Genomic DNA, 6942 nt, shown 5'->3' on the forward strand with positions numbered 1-6942 from the left:
CCAGTTTTTGAGCTAATAAGTAGCCTCGGATACTCATCTTCCAAAACTCTAAAATGTGCAATATATCTGCAATAGAAAAATACAATTATTAGTAGATGACAAAACAAACTTGAGACAAGGAAAATCAAATGAGGATTCACAAAAAATAAAGTCTCATTTATTTAAACTCTCATCCAAATAGTGACTACATAAAGAGCAGAATAAGAGACAAAATAAAAGCAAAGATAGCTCTTAATATGCACATAGGAACCAATTATAGAGAGTAAAAACCAGGTATTGTCACAGACAAAGAAAACTCTTAATATCAAAGACGTATAACAGCCTTCAAATTTCCTAAATAAAAAAACAAAAGTAACAAGCATTTACTAAATTCTTTGGCAAATTACATGTTAATATTGTCACAGACCAAGGATTAAGGTTCAATAACTTATGCTATTTTTGAATCGCAACAGCCACTGTATCTATAATAAATATGCCTTAGTCACAATTTAAGGTCTCATATATGCTGGAAAATTACAAGAGCGTCTCATTTACAAACATAACACAATTTAGACAAGTATATATAGTTGAAAATAGGCTTATGCTGGAAAATCACTTGTTGTCCATAAAAGGGCAGCAAGTAACATAATGAAGACACGGCAGTTAATTTAATCTTCCCAAACAACAACAATGAAAAGTAAACAAAATGGAACACAGCCATATTTGAGATTGTCATGAACTGGAGCAAGAACACAAAAAAGTACAAAAAAAATCATAGTAATTAGTCTTAGCTATTAAATCACATTAACCACTGTGCACCTACATATGCATTATATACATAGTGCATTTAGTAGCTGTATAGCAACATTTCAATTTTTAGGATGATTTAGAAAGTATAAATTTATAGTGAATTGGATTGGCCATAAATAACAGAAAAAAAGAAGCAAAGAGGAGATAGAGAGTATAAGGGTACCACAAGCGAAAATGGTAGCTTGATTGGTAGATTGTAATATCCTAGACCCAAATCCAAATCCGAAGCCTCTGTCAACAAGTTCAATTGCTGCAAATAATAACAAAAATTAGTCGACTGCAGGAGACATTAAGAAGCTAACTTGAAGCTAATACTAGCACTAGAAAACTATAGAAGGAATTCTTGGTCCTAAAACTAATTGAGAGCCCTCTTGGCCAATAAGTCAGCAAACAATAATGCAAAAAAAAGGAAGCTGAATCAATTACTCTCACACAAACAACTCAACTAAACCATGCAAAAACTTCCAAAAGGAAGGAAAAGAAAATTACTCCTATCATATTCATTAATTGGCAGGAAAATCAAACACAAATTAGAGACCACTTGTAGCTTGTTTATATGCAAATGTCTCCTAGAACAAAGTGAAAATTGTCACTTTTACAGAAACTTTGTTGACAAGACCCAACCATTTGAAACAAGTCTAACATAGATAGAAAGGAGTATATACTTACCCAAACATCACAATAATTGGGAATTCCATAGCAGGGACCAATAGCATCAGCATAATGAGCTGCAAGACAGTAACAAACCAATGATGTCCCTATGAAATGATAATGTGCATTATAAGCTCGAAGACAATGAATAAAATGGTAGCTGTAGTTCTTATAAGAAAATGTTTGCATATAAAACATATGTTTTCTTCTTTTAATTTTGATACTAATCTATACCTGTACCTAATTACGTTACAACTACATATTCCAAGAGCACTACATAATCATCAAAACTTACATATTCATTCGATTTATTTATTTATATTTTTTTTAAGTCCAAATATAAGCAATTGGAACACCTATTCATATCACAGTAATAATGATACACAACTTTCAGGCTGAGTTCCAAGTTCAAAATAAGCTACTCATTACTCACGTATAATCTACACCTATACCTACATAATTCCACATACAAACTCACATTCAAGAATTAAAGAAAATTATCTCATTCACTTTTGATATCACTTAGAAACCAAAAGGATCTCAGGCTTTTTAGCCTTACTGGGTGTATTAGCATTGGTGGTAGCACTGGCAGCTGCAGCTGCAGCAACAGCCTCGCGTGCCCTGTTATCTAGCTAAATCAGACTGCTAGTCGCCAAAATGGCCTGCGGGTTCAGGTCATGGGAGGCCCAGCATACAAGCTTCTTATTGCCACTGAAGTTGCTGCTTTCACATCCTCTGTAATCAAATGCCCTAGCAAGCAGTGCCCCAAAATCCTCAATGTCGGCTGTAATAACTCCCATGGCAGCGGAATTCTCACCCCCTGTGACCTCAACTCGTCATCCCTCCCCTCACTTCGCAAATGCCGAATTTCTTCCACAACATCCTCAATCTCATTGTGACCACTCGAGTCACCCGAAAGCCCATGGCTACTTTCAGTAAAATTATCAGGTTTTTGGGTAGTAAAATCATCGAAATCAGATTTACAAGGGCAATCCTGACTTGCCCAATCTGCCGAAAATTTGCAAAAATCAAGCTTTGACCAACTGGGCATTTGTGAGATCTGCTTATAATAACAATCAAGGGCAATGCCTACAATGGAAGCTCGTTTAGTAGACTTCACCGCCATCTGGGGTTCGAGAGGAGGCGATAGAACGCCGACTAGAGGCCGAGACGAGGGGTTATTGTTAATGGGGTTCTATTTATTCGAAGGGGGATTTCGAGAGGAGTGATAAAGAGAAGGTTGAGAGAGATCAGGGATTGAAATGAGCACGGGTATACCCGAATGAGCCTTGACTTCAGATGAGTAGAGGACAAGAAGGACAGCTTCGAAGCCGGCGAGATTAGGGGTGGGGAGATAGCGGATGTGGTGGAGGAGGAGTGGATGCGGGATAGATAGAAGGAGGAGAGGAAAGGGATATAGCAGAGGACAACGAGGTGGAGTTCGGAGTCAGCGGAGAGGAAGGTGTCGTATAGCCACAGGCAAAGAGAGTCGTCGTCGGAGCCGGATGAAGGGGAGGAGAGGGAAGATGAGATGGAAGAATAGGCGGCGGAAGAGAGGAGGAGGGAGCGGGCAGGGCAGTCGGAGTCGGCAAGGAACGAGAGAACTGAGGAGGTTTCGGGGAGAAGAGTGGAGAGGAGATGGATTCGAGTGCGGGCTTTTGATATGGACTCCCACCAGGAGTGCATCGAGTCGGAGTTATTTGCTCCGGCAGCGATGCGGTGGGGAGCAGTGTGAGAACCCGTAACTTTTCCATTTGTTAGGTTTTATTATTTTTCTAGGCTTTCTTATTTTCTATGGCTTGTTTTCTGCACTTTCTGTATCCGGAAAATTTTCTAGATAATTTTTGTGAGTAAATATAGTTTTTAGATGATTTTTCTAGTATCGAATAGATTTTGAGAAATTAAGAACGTATACCGGACGTGGGACCCACTAGTGCGAAAAGTTCGGAAAAATTCGGCCAACTAGGTTAAGTTTTGGATACTGGATTAAATTTATCGGGTGCTAAGAGATAAGTAGAGGTTGTAATTTGGATTGATGTGAGAGGAAACAAAGTGATAGACTTGCATTAAATGAGGTGACAAGTGTCACCATTTAAGTGGTTGAACCTTAAGACTTTCTTACCATTGACTTAAATAACCAAAAATGACCCAAAAATCTTCAAAAAATCCTCAAGAACAGCCGGCTCTCTCTCTCTCTCTCTTTCTCTCTTTCTTACTCCAAGTACAAGGAAGAAAACACTTCAATCTTGCTCCAAATCAGCAAAACCAACCATCCAACCTTAATTTTTCTCCATAAAACACCTTCAAGTAGTGGTTGTGAGTTGTTGTGTGAATTTTTGTGGAAAGTAAGGTGACCAATAGCTCTCTCTCTCTTGTTCTTAAGGTAAGTGGTGAAGAACCACCCTCCTCCTTTAATTGATGCTTAAATCATGCTTAGTGGTAGCATAAGATGCAAATTTATGGATTAATTCTTGATTTGTGGTTGAGTTGATGAAGTTTTATATTTTTTGGGGATTTTTCTGTTTTCATATGAATATGATTATGTGGTCATGTATGATGGTTGGAAATGATGTATAATGACTATAGGAGGTGGGAAAGGTGAACAACTGCAATCAATTTCTGGTTTGGAAGAATTTCAGCAAGTTAGGGTTTTTGGTTGGAACATTCTGCCCGTTTTTTTTTCTCCTAGATAGAGGCCAAATTGGCCTTGGCCTAAAACATGAAAGTTGTAGGTATTGATGTGTTTGAGGTGCCTGTAAAATTTCAGGTCATTTAGATTAGTGTAGAGTGAGATATGGCATTTTTACTGTTGCTGTTCTGGGTTGATCAGAATGCGAAAACTGCACTAGTAATTGGCCATTTTGACTGGAATTGGTTTGGATTTTGTTGTTGGTGTCTTCTGATGAAATGTAGCTGAATGTCGTAGCTACCATATGCCTTTAGAATCAATGCATTTGGACCTGTATAGACCGAGTTGTACTGATTACAGTTTTGTGTGATTTGTAAACCTGCAATTACGGTTCAGGTTGTGGTATTCTGCATTTTCGTCCTAGTTGTGCTAGGATTTGGACTGAGTGGTCTTCTACATTGTTGTAACCCTGTTTCATAGCTTCGAAACGGTGGATCTTGCACCCCCATCCGATAACCGTAGTGAAAGTGGTGTCATTACCGCATTATGAGGTCAAATACGTTTTTTTTTTGTTAAGGCCTAAGTTAAAGCCTTTTCTTAATTTCTGGTTACCTATGATACTTATTTATGCATATGAAACCCTATTAGGGTTATAATTGGTATGGCTATATGACTCGTTATCGAGTCTCTTTTAGGGCTTGCTTTCATTTCGGTTGTTTCCTAGCTAACTTTTGTACTTGTACCACTTTGAGCCTAGCGAACGGCTTTTGGGAGATGAGATGAATTTTGTGTGAAATGTTGGGACTGATTTGAGGATATAATGAAGCCTTAATGGCTGGAAAAGTAAGAAATTTAGGGGAAGTGCTGCCCGATTTTCTAGGCCGTTTGGTTCCTTTAAGTTGGATTTGCCTTTTGGTAGAATGAAAGGCTTTTGGGTTGTTTGCGCCTAGGACTTCATGCTACCTTTTCGTTTCCAAGAAAATCGTGTTTTGCACCCTTGCATTAGTAATTATTTGGCGAGGCATACGACTAGTAGTCGAGCCTCACATGTGCATTCTGTTTACTCGATTCTGGAAGTAAAACCTTCAATTGGTTTATTTTGATTATTTTAGGGTTTCTTGGCGATTAAGACCAATCTGAAGTGAAAACTTTTGAAGTTGAGCCGGTGAGTGTTCCACTACCTACTACCCATTATGTGAAATATCTGAATATCTGAATACTTGATTTATGACTATTGAAGCCAAATACTATTTTGATAAAATGGAGGCGAGGGTGTACTTTATCACACTCGTTTTCTATCTGTTCATATGTCAATTTTGAGTGCCTATCTAAATCTGCCGTCTAAATCTGCTATCTGAATCGGATATCCTGTATCTGTATCTGAATCTGTTATCTGTGCCTGCATCTGTTCGGATTTCTATGACCTATGAGCTCAATCCTGTGGCTAAGTTATTCGACTCGGGCCGGCAAGGGCCTGGACGATTAGATAACGAACCACAGTAGTCTGTTCGGGGATTTTGGGTATTGAGACCCTTGATTCCGGGTATACTCGAGTATTACCATTTCTGTTCGGTTACGGTGAGCGGGCCCGGTAAAGGGGTGTTTGGTGGACAGAATTCGGAGTAAAGAGGGGTCTACGGACGCATTGGTTCTATATACGTTGACGGAGAGTCAACCGGTTTGGATCAAGTACTGCGCTGGAAATTTGGCTCCTGAGAGCCACCCGTATCCTTCTGATTTGAATCATTGGTTTCTGTGCTTTACATCTGACATGTGTATCTGATTTGTTAAATGTGAAATGCCATGATTTTAATGCTATTTGTTTGGTACCTCATTGAGCGCAAGCTCACCCCTTTCCGTTCCTTTTGTTTTCCTTACAGGAAAATAAACCCTTTTGGTTTGGATTTGACCAATGGCTGCCAAATTGAGCTAGATGAACATATCTTTTGTATAGCTCATGTATCAAAACCCTAAGTGTACTTTTGGGGCGTTTTCTCTTTTGATTTGGCAAACCGTGTATATGTATTAACTTTTGAAAGCTTTTGTATGTTTTTGATTTGTAAACGCTAAAGTTCAGATGTGAATGTTTGTTAGCTATTTCGGTTGGGTTCTGACGGGTCGGTTACTATTCATGGCCGGCTCCGGATTTCATTTTTTTTTATTTTGGGTTATTTTACCATTTTGACTTGTTTACGCGCGTTTGTAAGTTCCGGAGTGAAGCAGATAGCTCTAATCTGATCCGTAGTCCTGGCGAGAGCTGGGCAGGCAGTCCGCTAACCCCTTTGGTTCGCCTTAGGGGAAAGTGGGGTTGTTACAAGCAGGACCACCGTTTTGGTGGTTGAAGGAAGTGGAGTTAGATGGGTTAATCTCGATGGAAGAGGTGGATGAAGAAGGGGATCCACTCCTACCACTATAGCTAATTAAAACCTTCACCTTCGTCCCCAAACTCAATCTCTCAAACCCGTTTCCACCACCAACTCCGCTGAAAACCTTTATCTTGCACAATAAAAAAATGAAGTAATGGTATTCACAACTAAAATAATTCTAGTGGAAATGATTTCGCCCATAACTCAAACAATATCCAAAAAACTTGGGCACAAATTTTCATATCAAATTTACTGATAATCATTCTAAGTTAAGTAGTCACAAGTTTATTTACACTAATGAATTATTTATTTATTCAATTATTTTTATTCTAATGAAGTTATTACATATACAAGAAAATTAAATTAACAAGGAGGCTCATAAGTATATAACAGTTAAAAATCATTAGAGAACACATAATGATTACAAAAACACAATGCTTTTTTTTTATTTTTAATTTGGTTTGAAGCATAGATTTTATTGCTATAGTATTATTCTTTATTTTTTAG

At 38.4% G+C, this 6942-nt stretch overlaps 1 pseudogene; it reads right to left on the reverse strand.

Moving 5' to 3' along the window:
* Positions 1–1958: 1958 nt before the first annotated feature.
* Positions 1959–3164, reverse strand: LOC113740256 (uncharacterized; annotated as a pseudogene).
* Positions 3165–6942: the final 3778 nt, after the last annotated feature.

The sequence above is a fragment of the Coffea arabica genome, chromosome 8c (assembly GCF_036785885.1).
Source record: "Coffea arabica cultivar ET-39 chromosome 8c, Coffea Arabica ET-39 HiFi, whole genome shotgun sequence".
NCBI classification, from domain to species: domain Eukaryota; kingdom Viridiplantae; phylum Streptophyta; class Magnoliopsida; order Gentianales; family Rubiaceae; genus Coffea; species Coffea arabica.